Raw genomic sequence first — 14137 nt, 5'->3', positions numbered from 1 at the left:
CCTAAAATAGAACCACACACACTTGTATAAAAGGCACTCTTGAACATTCGGAAGACACAACACACTTCTCACACGCTTTAGCATACGATACTATAGTGATCCTTGTACCTAGCTCGTTACCATCCAAAGTTGTAACCATTATTTGTTATATTGAAGTTTGGTGATCGGTAGTTTCCATCACCCGAGGTTTTTTATGCCGGAGATCATTGATCAAGGGCTTTTTCCTCGTATAAATCCTTGTGTCACTTGTGCATTTTACATTTGAGTGATCCTTCACTTTGTTAATCATACCAAGCATCATTCCCCGTTTACATAAAGTTTGGTTGCATTATCTTTAAGTGATTTTTGACCAAAACAGTTACGTACTGAAAAAACTGCAGAAACTTGATTTTTTGCAGTTTTTTTTGTCGAAAAAACCTGCTATTTTTTGTAGTTTTTTGGTTGAAAAAACCTGCAGAAACTTGATGTTTTGTTCTGAAAAAGTCGGCAGTTTTGGGGTGTTTTTTGGCAGAAAAAAAAGCTGTTTGGGGGGTTTTAGTGCTGAAAAAACCTTATAAAATGTTATAAAAAGATGAAAAAACAGATTGTATTTTCTGCAGTACCTGGCAGACCGGTTTTTTATACACCTGTTTTCGGTTTTTCCAGTTAACCGATTTTGTCTACAATCGGTTTTTTGGTTTTTAATAACATCCAAAACCGCATCCGAAACCTCCGGTTCGGTTCCGACCCTTACCAGTTAGAAACAAACCAGTTTTTAAAAAACCCGGTTTTTTTTTGTCAGTTTCAATTGGCAAACTGTTTTTTTTTTGTACATCTCTAATCATAAGTCTTTTTAGCTTACCCAGATGCAAAACCGCAATCTTTTATCACTTCAAGTCTTTGGCATGAAGGGACTTGTTTATTGAGTAATCCTCGAAATGTCTAGCATTAGATTCTCTTTGAATGTGCACTAACAACCGGAAATGAGAGTCGGTCCCTGATACAGTGATGAGTAAAAAACCTGATAAGCATATTACTGGCTGAAATCAGCACCTTCAAAATTCGAGTAAAAAAAGCATCTGTAAAGTCCTTTAAGGTAATAAGAACTTATGAGCATAATTAAATATTAATACCTCTTGTAGCTCTCGTTTAGCATTCTCGAGGCCACCAATGTCTTCCCATCTTACATTGGGCACTTCCACAACAGTCTCATGAAGTGTAGAAGGATTGCTAAGCTAACAACATGAAATTAACAGCAACAATCATATAAATTAGTATTCAAGAAAATAGAACAAAAGTTAAAAACTATTAACTGACATGGATTGAAAATAAAATACATAAGCCTCAATAGTGTTGTCATATTTACGCAAGTGATTATGGCCTGCTTACACAGCAGAGACTCGGCCTTATGCTCACCCCTAGTCTAAGCCTTCATTGCCACTTCTGTCTCTCATCTCACTCACGGCTGCAAAATAGAAAGAAAAAAAAAAGACAATGTGTCAATCTTTCAAAATAGCAAGCAAATTCAAAAAAGATTTTAAAGCTTACCTTGAACATAAATGGGTTTCTGAGATAGACCAAGAGCAGACATATTTGTAGCCAAAACCTAAACTTCAACTTGCAGATCATCATGATGTAATGTTTTTTTGAAAAGACAATGGAGCTTTAATAAAGCATAGAGATTTTCTCATCAGCCCCACTTACATATCTATAGTTTCCTTTTCTAAAGTGCAATTAAACCAAAAATCACCAAATATTAGAAGATCATTGTGAGGATTACAAGGTGCACCCAAATTATAAGCTTCAGGAAGTTCACTCAACTTAAAAAAGGAAAACAAATTAATTAAAAAAACATCTAAATTTGCAATTATGCTTTTATAAAGATTGTGTTATGGAATTCTGATTACATGTTATATTCGTGTCGGTTTGACCCGCCAATATGACCCATTTAACACCCCTAATTTACAATATAAAACATGATGCTAGAGGGTGTTTGGCATAATATAAAATCTTTAAGAATTGTACCTTTATGAGTCTCTAGTTCACTTTGCTAGAGGGTGTTTGGCATAATAAAAAATCACATGACTCTTATCGCATATAGATCTTGGCCTCATGACCTTTGTGGAATCTGAGAAAAGACAGAACATGAATATGGAGAGATTGACACATGGGTTTGAGTTCTTCATAGTTCACTTGGAGGAAAATTGCTTTAGAGCTTGACTTAGCCAGTTGACAGATCTGATTATTGACCCAAAAGTAAATCAACTAAAAGCAAATAGCTAAAATCTTGGATTAAAAAAGGGATTTTAGAAAGTGCATACTTTACAACTACCACAACCAGGTGAATAGAAAAAAAGATGGGATTTTATCCCATGAATTTCATAATGTGTCTACGTAATCTTGTGCTTAATTGATCTCAAGCATGTGTATTTTCCCACCATCTCATGGGTTTGCTGACACAAACTGAAGGATGTACCTGTGTAATCATAAAATATTTCAAACATAGTTATCGAATAATGTACGGAAAGCATACCAGCAAATCACTATAGTCAAGTCCGTTAATGTACAGAAATTAAACCTAACCTCTGTGGAAGATGCACACCTTCATACTACAAAACAATAGCTTGATCTTGAACTCTTCTCAAACCATTACATGTTCTTTAAACCATGACCAACAAAAAACGAAGATCCATCTTAAAAACACAAACAAATATAAATGAAATCCAGTGATTATATGACGAAATATTGTTCAGAATCAAAAGAACGGTGTCACTTACCTTCATTAAATGAAATAAATCATGAAATTGACAAAGGAATATGAAATTGAAGGCTTACTATCTCGTTGAATAGTATCTCCAAAGCAAAGAGCAAATCTGAGAAAGAGAAAATACCACACAAGTAATATAGAACAAAATTAGGGTTTGAATGTTTAGTGAAATTTTATAAAATATGCATGAACCAATCTTATTACCTAATGATGAACATCAAAGATGAAATTCAATTTCACGACCAGAACCCTAACCGCCGCCGTCATCGTCGATCTTCAAGGGTTCCACCAAAGTTGTTTGCGAACCTCTTCAGTGACACCACCATCGACATCTCTGGAACCAGAGAAGGGAAGAACCTGCAGATCCAGGGAGAATTTGAAAGAGAGAGAGAGAAGGAAGGAAGAGCAGATCCAGATCTTTGAGGGAGAGAGAAAACGAAAATGAAAAAGGGCCCTGGATTTGAAATTTGAAATGAATTTTTTGGGTTTTGTTGGCCGCCCAAAGATTGGATGAGGCGGGTATGGGTTAGGGTAGAAAGGGTGTTGTTGGTAAGGTATAAATGTATTGTGCTTTAGAGAGTTGTACTTCATGCTTGAAAGGTGTTTTCAACACATTTGTTTCCTTGCCCTTCCTATATGCTTTATAAAGTATTATATATATATATATATATATATATATATATTTGAGGAGTATAATTATTAAATATTTATGTATCATATTTTATAATATGTTTTTTACAAATATAATGAGTTTTATATTTTTTAGAGTTAATTACACTGATTGTCCTTGTGGTATTGAAAGTAACATCTTTTAGTACTGATAGAAAGTTATATAAGGGTATTTTAGTTATTTTATGCTGATTTAACAGAAAAATTAACGGGAGTTAGCTTTAATATTCAAAAGTGTTAGAAAATCGAAACCATAGAACATTAGTCTGTTAAAAAAATAAGTTAGGACTTAAAGGCGTTAATTTCAATAAAACATAAGGACTGTCTTTATAATTAACTCCTTGAATATATTATCAAATTATATAAGATACTTTATTTTTGCTAAAAATAATGGTTTATAATAATAATAATAATAATAATAATAATAATAATAATAATAATAATAATAATAATAATAATAATAATAATAATAATAATAATAATAATCTTACTATTTTTCCCACTTGATCTTACATACATATCCAAGTGAAACACACCCAATGTTATCGCATGCTTTGATGGGAGCTTATGGTGGATTCCACTTTGGCTGGTTGGCTTGAAGGTAGAATGTTATGGCTTATCTGCTAAATACTGCTATAAAAGCATCTTAAAAAAAGATAATCTTATAATAACTTTATAGAAAACCATCTTAATCACCATAATGTCATATAATAGGTAAAAAGTGCAATTACCAATGCTTTTAATGATATTTACATACGATTTTGTACTTTTTTTTTCCACTTTACTCATTTCACATATGACAAATATTGTCTTCCAAGACAGGATATATAGTAAAACTGGACATGCGATTAAGAGGATGTTAGACTCCGGGTCCACTCTCACTCTCCCCTTATTTTCTCTGGTATCCAGGTGAATGGCGAATACGGGTGGCGTCGGTTTGTATTGGATGGGAGGCGAGGTTTTACCGATTATTCCACTGCCGTGCCTTCGGGCGGGTGGAGGTCGGGTTTCCGCTCATCTGGGAGAGCTAAGAGGCTGGCGGCGGTCGAGGAGTCAACCTTGGCCATAGCGCCCGACAAGGGCGTAGCTTAAGAGGGGCCGGGAGGGGCGCCCGACCTCCCGAACTTTTCGCTCAGTAGTGTTATATATGTAGTTTTTGTATAGAAATTTTTGGGTATATACGTTTTCGCCCCCCCCCCCCCCCCCGGTTTTCATAGTCAAGCTTCGCCACTGGCGCCTGATGTCACGCTGGTTGACACATCATTCCTTACCATTCAAAAAAAGGAGGATGTTAGACCACCCATAATAAGCAACTTCAAAAAAAAAAAAAAAAAAAAAAAAAAAAAAAAAAAAAAAAAAAACTATGCATAGTCAATTTTCACATTACAAAAAACCCCTCAAAAATATAACAAACCCACCCAATAACAAAACTTAAAAATATTGCCACATTATCATTACTTTTTTTTTAACAGCCAACATAAAATGCTTTATTTAAATTTGTAAGAAGCTAGACACCAAATTTACATACAAGACTACACCGAATAAAGAAAAAAAAGTAAAAATTTTGACATTTTAATATCTGTATAACGATTCAAAAACCAAAAAAAAAAAATTAAAGGTAATAAATTATGGTAAAAGGAACAGATTATTATTTAACTGATAGCTTAAATTAATAAATCTTTACTTTTAAAATATTTATCGTTTATAAATTAAATTGTTTCTTACAAAATATATTTGTAGATTTGCTTTTTTTTTCTTTACTTATTACTTAACCCACACCCTTTGGCCCCACCATTTGAAAACATTACCCGTTCTTCACCAATATGGAAAACACGTTACAAAAATATTCTCACAATAAAAAGAATTAGATGTGGAGAAATTCTTGAGTTCAAGTCCTATAAATAATATGTAATAAAAAAAATTGCCATTAAAAAGAAGAAGAAATAAGTGAGGTGTAAAATTGAGAAAAAACAATTTCAAAATTCAAGCTATTGTGGATGCTCTTATGATATATTTATAAATAAAATTCGGTATTTTAAAAACACCTAATTGAAAAATACGTATAACTAGTATTATGCTCCCGTGTTGCAACGAACATGTAAAACTATGCCAGGTAGCACCAATGTCACTCCATCGCTAGCGACCATCAATACCGAAAAAGTTCGTATAAATAACGAAAAAAAAACTTGAACCATGATCGCGAAATCAATCAGTCAATCACTCGTACCTAGTAAATCCCACAAATAGAAAAACTACTTGTAGGGTCTGGGGAAGGTGGGATGTAGGCAACCTTATCTCTATCCCTAGAGATAGAGAAATTGCTTCTAGAGAGACCCCTCAGCTCGAGAACAAACAACAGACAACAAACTAAACTGCAAAACCATAAGAAAAAAAAGGGTAAATTACATTTTTCGTCCTTTATGTTTGTATCGGATTGCAATAGATAACTTTGAACTTTAATAATTACAGTCACAATCCTTTATTTGTAAAACTCATTACACCCTACATCCTTTGGCCCTAACCTAGTTAATTTTCATAGTTAAATCTAGTCATGTGAATCTCACATCTTTTATCTATTTATTTAAAATATATATCAATATATAAAAACAAAAAGTTATATTCTGCAACTCTGTTTCAGTGCTTCTTTCCCAACCAACACCTAACTTAAAACTCTAACTTTTTGAATCCAAAACTTCGTGAAAATTTCGATGTTTGTCAAGGTTCGAGGCGTTGATCTGAACCTCGCAATTATACTAAAACAAACCGACACCTAAAAATTTAGGAAAACAAAGAGGGTCTCGAGTTGCTCTGAACCTCGTCTTGAAATTTAGGTTTTGGGGAAACGTAAAAGATCTTATTAGCTGTATGTGTGATACGAGTGACCGGAGATTGGAGAAATGGACCGCGGGCAATGACGGTCTGGATCTGCGGAAGTTTTAATCCTCTGCTTTTTAATAATTTGATGAATCTTATATCATGGAAAATTAAATGTTGAATTGGATTTGGATGTTTATTTTTTATTTTTTACGTATTTTAGGGCATATGCAAAAGCCCATTTGCAGGTTGTAAAAACTAACTGTAGGATCGAGATTCGACCTAAATGAGTCGTTCAGAAGAGATCTCCATCAATACGAAAGGCGGAATCAGACGTATCAATGTTATTTCAGCTAAATACACACTAGAATCACTTAAACTGTCTCTTGTATTGATTTGATAACTTTACACGGTCTGGAGACACTTCGGCAGAGCTTCGCTACCGGAATGACAAAGTTACAAGTGAAAGACCCAAGTCACCTATTTATAGGAAATCCACTTCGCACGAACATGTATTGTCCAGCTCGCACGAACTGGTTCTTGTCCAGTTCGTACGAACTGGTCAATTCCGTACTGTTTTCCGTTTTTCTCATACTACGTGACTTGTTCTATCTAATCTATCACAAGACTCGATACAAGACGAATTCGACAGACATATGCACCAACAAACTCCCCCTTGGATGTTGACGAGTCTTCGGTACAAGTCTTCAATATGTTGAGTCCTTAGACTTGATCATTCTTCATGCTCTTTCCAAAGTATATGACACTGTAAGCATCCTTCGATCTCTTTCTTTCTCTCACTCATCAACATTAGTAGCTTATATCTTGAACACAGTTCTAGGATCAGAAACTGGCTCTTACATCTTCAGACTCCCTCTTTGATGTTGATCCAAAATCTTCAGTATTAGCAGACAAGATTCGAACCTGGCTTTAATGTCTTCAGACTCCCCCTTTCGATAAGCTGGGATCGCAGTCTGGAATAGCTCTCGATCTAGAATTGAATCCTGGCTCAAACTCTGCTCACGCTTTGCAGCTTTCACAGGTTCAGGAACGTTGACTGGCTCTCCGTAGCCACAGGATCTGGAACCTAGCTCAAGTCTGCATATCCTCAGGAGTTGAAACCTGGCTGCTCTTACCTGTGCAAACTCTACCCAAAAGTAAGATTTTTATTTATAACAATTTTAATCTTATGCTTACCACTTGATATATTAATCTCAAAACATCACCTTTTAGATTATGACATTTCTCAAATTATCTCATACTTCATTTTTCATCTTAAACAAACTCTCCCAATCCACTGTTGTTCATCATGTTTAGCACTAGGAATTTTGAAAATCAGCTTTTCAACATCAGTTACCGAAAATAAGATGAAATAAAATCTTTTTGATTTTTCAAAATTTTATGCTAAAACACAGTCTTTTTGGATTTTGTTTTTAATGAAAAGTAGTAAAGAAATATTTACAGACAATATTTTTGTGAGTTTGTGTAAGAGGATCATATCAGTTTATGAGACAAATCACTAACACAGTTGACCTTTTTAGACTTTAAGTTCTAAACGATTCACATAGATTGTCAGTATACTGATCCACTTAAATTTTCACACAAAGTTCAATTGTTTCGAGATACGAGAATTAGTGTTTTAAGCTCTTAAACTTATTCGCGTGTCCCATGTGACAACCCTCACTAAACCAGGTATCCGTACGACTTAATTAATAATTAATTACTGCTTAATTACTGTGCTTACCTGAAATTGTGGATAAACTGCTACTTGAATGTTGATACATGTACATACTTGCATCATACTCTGTTTACTGTCACTACATTATTTGCATGCTGAACCTTAGTGACAAACATGATGCACAAAAGCACAGTAGCACTATGAATGGATAACCTATTGAACGTGGTGTCATAACTAGCACCAGGCAGATACTGCCTCTAAGGCCTGTATGAGCCCGAGATAGTTTACTACACTAGTAGTGAGTGTGAAGATACAAGGGTTGTAGAACTGCGTCTCTAGGAATAAATTACAGTGATCGGATGTGCCTAAAACGTACTCTGAGTACAAAATTCAGCACATTAACTAAAAATTCAGCATTTGGTTAACTCATAAAGTGCCAAAACAAGAGAAAAATATTACTAGACACTTTCCAAAGTGTCGGGAATAAGTTGTGTCACTAAAATTGATAATAACGACACTTTAAAGCTTTGTTAAACGCTTTAACGGATTACTATCCAACCGAACAACTGGACTTTACCCGGGACATGAAAATATTGCCATTAACATTGTTTATCTTTTTCTGAGCCAGTTAGGGTCCCTGAATACCCTAACACCCACTGTAATGCACAACACACTAGTAACCGGGTTAATCCCTAAACTAACTAAACTAACCTAACTAATATCTAATGATTAGTTGAAAACCAACCGGATTAACCCCCCCCCAACCGAACTCGGTCACAATGTGACCATCTTTTGTACTCCTCTTGATTATTATATTCTCAATTGTCTAATATCTAGCCTACATATGATTTATTGGATAATACACTCATGAGACGTCTATAAGAACAAGACTAGAACCACTAATCATTCACTTAACACAACACTCTCTCTCTCTCTCTCTCTCAAAGGCTCTCGGCCGAACACCCACACTACCATCCATCCATCTTTCAATTTCCATCAAGCTATTCCAAGATCATACAAGTGTTAAGGATCATATCCGAGGAGGCTTGGTGCATTCGGAAGGCGAAGGACCTCACCTCATTGCTTTTATCCACTCATTTTGCGTCTAGATTCTTCCCTAGCCTCGAGCTAGTAGTAAGTTACTATAATCACACTCTCGAACTATTTTAAGGTGGTTAAAATGATATGTAACGGTTAAAAGTCATGAACATGCAAGATGATACATAAAAGTCTACTAAAAATGCTAGTAATGATGGTTAAAAGCTTGAATGTTGTGTAAATCTTGTAGTATTTGATTTGTGTAGTTATTTAGGCCCGATCTATGTTGTGGTAGCTCGGATCATCGTTTAACCCGGATTGATCATGATCATGGATTATGACATAAAGCTTATTTAAGTGTAACAAGGGTTAAGTGATGAAACTCTACCACACCTCAAACTTGAACTTGTGTAAAAATGGTTTTACTTACGGAATAGTGTTGAAAACTAGTAGATCTACGGATCTACAAGCGGTATTTTCAAAGGACCGAGTGTCAAAGAAACCATATTTACTAAAGACGGATCTTACACTACCAAGGATGATTTTTAGAACACATGAGTGTGTAAACACATAAAGTTTCGACAAAATAACTATTTTTGTAAAAATTGACAAGAAGTTGTAAAGATGGAATTTCTTTAAAAGCGAGGTTTTTACGAAACCGAATTGATTTATATAAAGATCCACTAAAAATAATGGGATTTACTTCATAGTTTTGAAAAAAAAACTACAAGTTCAAGTAATTTTTGCGATTTACATGTTTATTGACTAGTTTGTTGTTCTGAACATTGTTTTGGTTGAATAAGGAAATTGTTGGTTTGAATTACAAAAGAAAATGATACGCTTGAAAGCGTGGCCACCTCCAGTTACAGAGGAAACTCTAGCGAAATTTTTCCAAAAACCTAACACTTAGAATTATTTTCACTACAAGTGTTAGAAATGCGTTTCGACATGTTTTCAAGATATAGATTTCGCCATGACTTTATTACAAAATATCGGAGGTGGGATTTCACAAAATAAAACTTGGTAAATATATATTTAGTATATATTTTTCATAACGTCATTTGTTATGTGTTTATGATTATTTTGTGAAGTATACAAATATTATTTTTAGGGTAAAAATAATATTATCGAATGTTAACGAATCCAAAATAATACGAACGCCTCTACGTTAAATATATAAGTTACACCGGTAACTATTATTACCACTCGATCGTTAAAACGTAACTTATGCATTTTTTAAGAAAATATGACTGAACGCGTATTTTGTCAAGGTATTATTTTGGGAAAATTTTATGTAATAGAAAATATAATATTTTTGAGAAGAATATTTATATTTTGGAGTTAGAAATAAAATATATTTTAAGTGAGACTTAATAATATATTTCGAACACACATGTATTAAATCCCCTATCCTTGGGAAGGAAAATGATTACCAAGTATTTACTAAATGTAAACACGAAATTGTTGTCTAACTATTTCCCAAAAACTTAAACCATAAAGCTAAGGCACGGCCGTCCGTCTAATAGAGCTAGTACGTGTAGGTCGTCGCACAGCTGCTTTAGCAGGAGATATACTTGGTAGAGACGCACCACAGTGAGTTCATGTCCCCCTTTTCTCTTAACTGTTTTCAGTTTTATAAACTGCGGGGGTGAAATACATGTTACTATGATTACAAGTACTTTATACATGGTATGGTTAGCGTAAGGAGGTTTACTACTTAGATCATGTGAGTGGGTAGGCGCAATATGAGGCCATTAATCCTCATGGTAGGACCGAGGGACAGGAGCAGTAGATCTATCTGGGTGTAGCGAGCCCAGCCCCAGGCCAAACAAGAAACGGACCTCGGGGTGACTTTGTGCCCAACGCATAAATCCGCTAGGTTTGAGTCTTCCTACTTGCACTTCACACATATCAATGGCCTTGCAAACCATTGGTGATCTCTTTTTCCTTATTTGCTACATACCAGGATTTTTATACTTACGAAGGTTATACTTACTCACTTACACATGAACTCGCTCAACATTATTGTTGATTTTTCAACTTACATGTATTTCAGGGAATTAAAGGATCTGGTGCGGTATAACACGTTTTCCCGCTGCACTAGTTACGAGGTCATCCGGTTTAAGGGATGTGGCTCTTTCCTGGACAAGTCACAGTCCTTAAACTATGTTTATGTCATGTTGATGTTTGTGTTTGTTGAACAATGTTTATGTCGTTAGGATGTGTTTCCGTTGAGACATTGTTGCTGTATTTGGTTTTTAAAACTTAATCCTATGGATGATTTTGCATGGTTTTATTTCATATAGCTTTGTTATGGTTAAGCTATGGTATTAAGAAGTCACACCAAAATAACCACGCTTCTGCAAAGCCAGGGTGTGACAGCTTGGTATCAGAGCTCTGATCATAGTGAACTAGGATTCCTTCTCGAGTCTAGACTATGATCACTAGGGCTCTCACGAAAACATTTTTACTGCATACCACTTAAGTCCAGATCCAAAACGTTTTTATAAACAAAGTTGAGCACATTTTATTTGTTATTAATAGGCTCAGTCTGGGAGGCTGAGGCTCGGTCTGGGAGGCCGAGGCTCGGTCTAAGAGATCGAGGTAGATGGCTAGTGAGACTAGGAAGAGCAGTCTAAGAGGCTGGGAGAATTTGGCTAGTGAGACTAGGAGTATCAGTCTAGGAGACTGGGAGCCTAGTGGGACTAGGAGAATTATTTGATTACTTACTTGGTGACTAATGTGTTTACCTGATTGTATGACTGATTATTTGTGCATATTTGTGTTTATGTTACAGACACATGGACTCGACCGGCACTGGTGATTCAGACACCACAGGCCCTAGACCTATAGTATCAGACGACCAAGAGTCTTCAGAGCGCGAGGTTCACACATCCGACGTTACTAGCACAGACGAGGATGACTTTCAGCCCTTTGCGTTACCTGATGGTGCTGATGAGCTTGCTGATGGCCCTTTGGCCGGGGACCTACCGCTTGTAGAGATCCCTGCTCCCGTACCACTTGCTTCATATCCTGCTTACGATTTGCTTCTCGACGCCGATGTTGATGGCGACGTCGATCTGTTTGATGACGAGCCCTTAGAGGAGGATGTTCAGGGCGAGGCCCTTCTTGTTGCTGGTGATCTTTTGTTGATCGCAGATGCTCCCGCTGAGGAGTCACCTGCACACTCACTGGTCCCAGACTCTTTCGAGTCTGTGGCCTCCGCACCTTCACACACTCAGAGTGCGCAGCACTTTTCTCACGATTCAGATCCAGATAGAGCATCCTCTTTTGCCCTGTTCCTAGCTTTGCTTTCGACCACGATGTTGAGGAGGATTCCGATCCTGTTTTTCCCCCAGGATTCGACCCAGATCAGGATATAGAGTTTATACCCATGGATCAGCCTATGGAGGATCCGGTCGACCCAGTTGACCCAGTTGATCCCATCGACCCTGAGTTTGATTTTGAGATGGCCTTTGATGACCCCGAGCCTGCCATGGCCCCCGAGCAGGTAGCCGCTCTAGACCCTGCGTTTAAGCATGGCCCAGTTCATGCTGGCGCACCCATTATTGAGCCTGTGATTGCTGACCCACCTATTGATGATCACCCTGTGGATGCTCCGTTGATTGAGGGCGATCATGTCGTTGCTGTTGATCATGTTGATCCCCCACTTATTGATGATGCACCTGTTGACCCTCTTGTTGCACCCCACCATGATCCTATGCCTGTTCAGTTTGATCGTGCACTTTTTGAGGCATAGATGGACCCACGAGATGAGCACGCCCAGCATGGGTGGATTCCTGCTGATGATGAGGTTCCACCTATTCCCCCTCAGATCACTGATGCTCGTCACGTTGATACCTCTTTTACATTCCCTCAGTTTACACCTCCAGCTCGACCTGGAGAGGGTTCTTCGGCCCATCCCTTTGGACATGTACCGACGTCTGTTCCCGTTATGCCACAGTTTTCACCTGTTTTACCCCCTGTTTCTCCATTTCATGTGGCACATTTTGATCCAGCCAGTGAGCCATTCCTTTGGTCGTCACCACCTGTTATGCCACCGACCGACCCCTACCATCCTTTCCACGTGGGGTACTCCATTGAGGACGTTTTGATGTCATTTGTCGCCCAGCACGAGGCACACACACGGCGGATTCAGGAGCTTGAGAGAGCTCAGCCGCCGATATGTCAGTGCCAGGGTCAGACCCACCCTACTCCTTCGCAGCACCCTCGACATTTACCACCGGACTATGCTGCACGCATTTCGACACTAGAGCAGCAGGTTGCCTCTTTCTTGCGTACCCAGAGAGCCATGGAGGAGGATTGGCTCCAGTTGCGTCGTTTGTTCTACACCCACTTTCCCCCTCCTTCACCGCCATCAATGTAGAGCTCTTCAGTACCGTATGGGTAGACTTTGGTGAGAGGACGGCGATTGCTTTTGACTGCACAGCATTTTTGGATACCACTTTCCGATTCTGACTTTTGTTGATCATGTATATGGGATGTATTGACACTGATTTGATATAGTTTTTGGACTGGGGTGATGTAGCCCTTAGTCGACTGATGATGTATTACACTATGATGTACTTGTACACTTACTATGTGGTCTCGATATATGGCAATCGCAGTATTCTCATCATATTTGATGCTTGATTTGGTTATTTATATTTTATGACATGGGATGTTGTGTGATTGATATAATTGAAACATGAGATGCTATGTGATTGGTCTATTTATAACATGAGATGTTATGTGCTACTACTATTATTATATACGTACGTTTTACTATGGCCTGACCTACGTGAACACATCTTTAGAAGATGCCGAGATGTCAAACGCCGATGCCTACCAATGAGGCAGAACTCCAGCAAATGATCGCTGCTGCCATCGCACAATACGCCGCCTCTCAAGGAGGGACTAGTGGAAGCAACTCTGGCAATACTGGTAACGACAATCCACCTCATGGTAATACTGAGTCATTAAGACATACCGTGACCTAATTGGATATCTATAGCAAAGATGCTAATGCCGTTCACATGTTATAATGTATGTGCAGGGTGCACCTACAAGCAGTTTCTAGACTGCAAGCCTGTCAACTTTGATGGCACTGGAGGTGCTGTCGCCTTTGTTCGTTGGGCTGAGAAAACTGAATTTGTTCTTCGCATGAGCAAATGTGCACAGACCAGCAAGTC

At 37.5% G+C, this 14137-nt stretch overlaps 1 long non-coding RNA gene across 2 annotated transcripts; it reads right to left on the bottom strand.

Annotated features, from left to right (window-relative positions):
• Positions 1 to 1322: 1322 nt before the first annotated feature.
• On the bottom strand, positions 1323 to 3203 carry LOC110889330. 2 transcript variants are annotated; one of them, XR_004881162.1, is made up of 7 exons: positions 2951 to 3203; positions 2757 to 2852; positions 2563 to 2672; positions 2301 to 2455; positions 2005 to 2217; positions 1528 to 1546; positions 1323 to 1444 (listed from the first exon to the last, which is right to left on the bottom strand). It is a non-coding gene; the product is annotated as an uncharacterized LOC110889330 (long non-coding RNA). The 2 variants fall into 2 exon arrangements; XR_002563539.2 differs by having other exon boundaries at positions 1528 to 1585; positions 2951 to 3202.
• Positions 3204 to 14137: the final 10934 nt, after the last annotated feature.

The sequence above is a fragment of the Helianthus annuus genome, chromosome 15, assembly GCF_002127325.2.
Source record: "Helianthus annuus cultivar XRQ/B chromosome 15, HanXRQr2.0-SUNRISE, whole genome shotgun sequence".
Lineage (NCBI taxonomy): Eukaryota > Viridiplantae > Streptophyta > Magnoliopsida > Asterales > Asteraceae > Helianthus > Helianthus annuus.
Note: the sequence above shows the minus strand (reverse complement) of the source record. Positions and strands in the feature narration are given on the sequence as shown.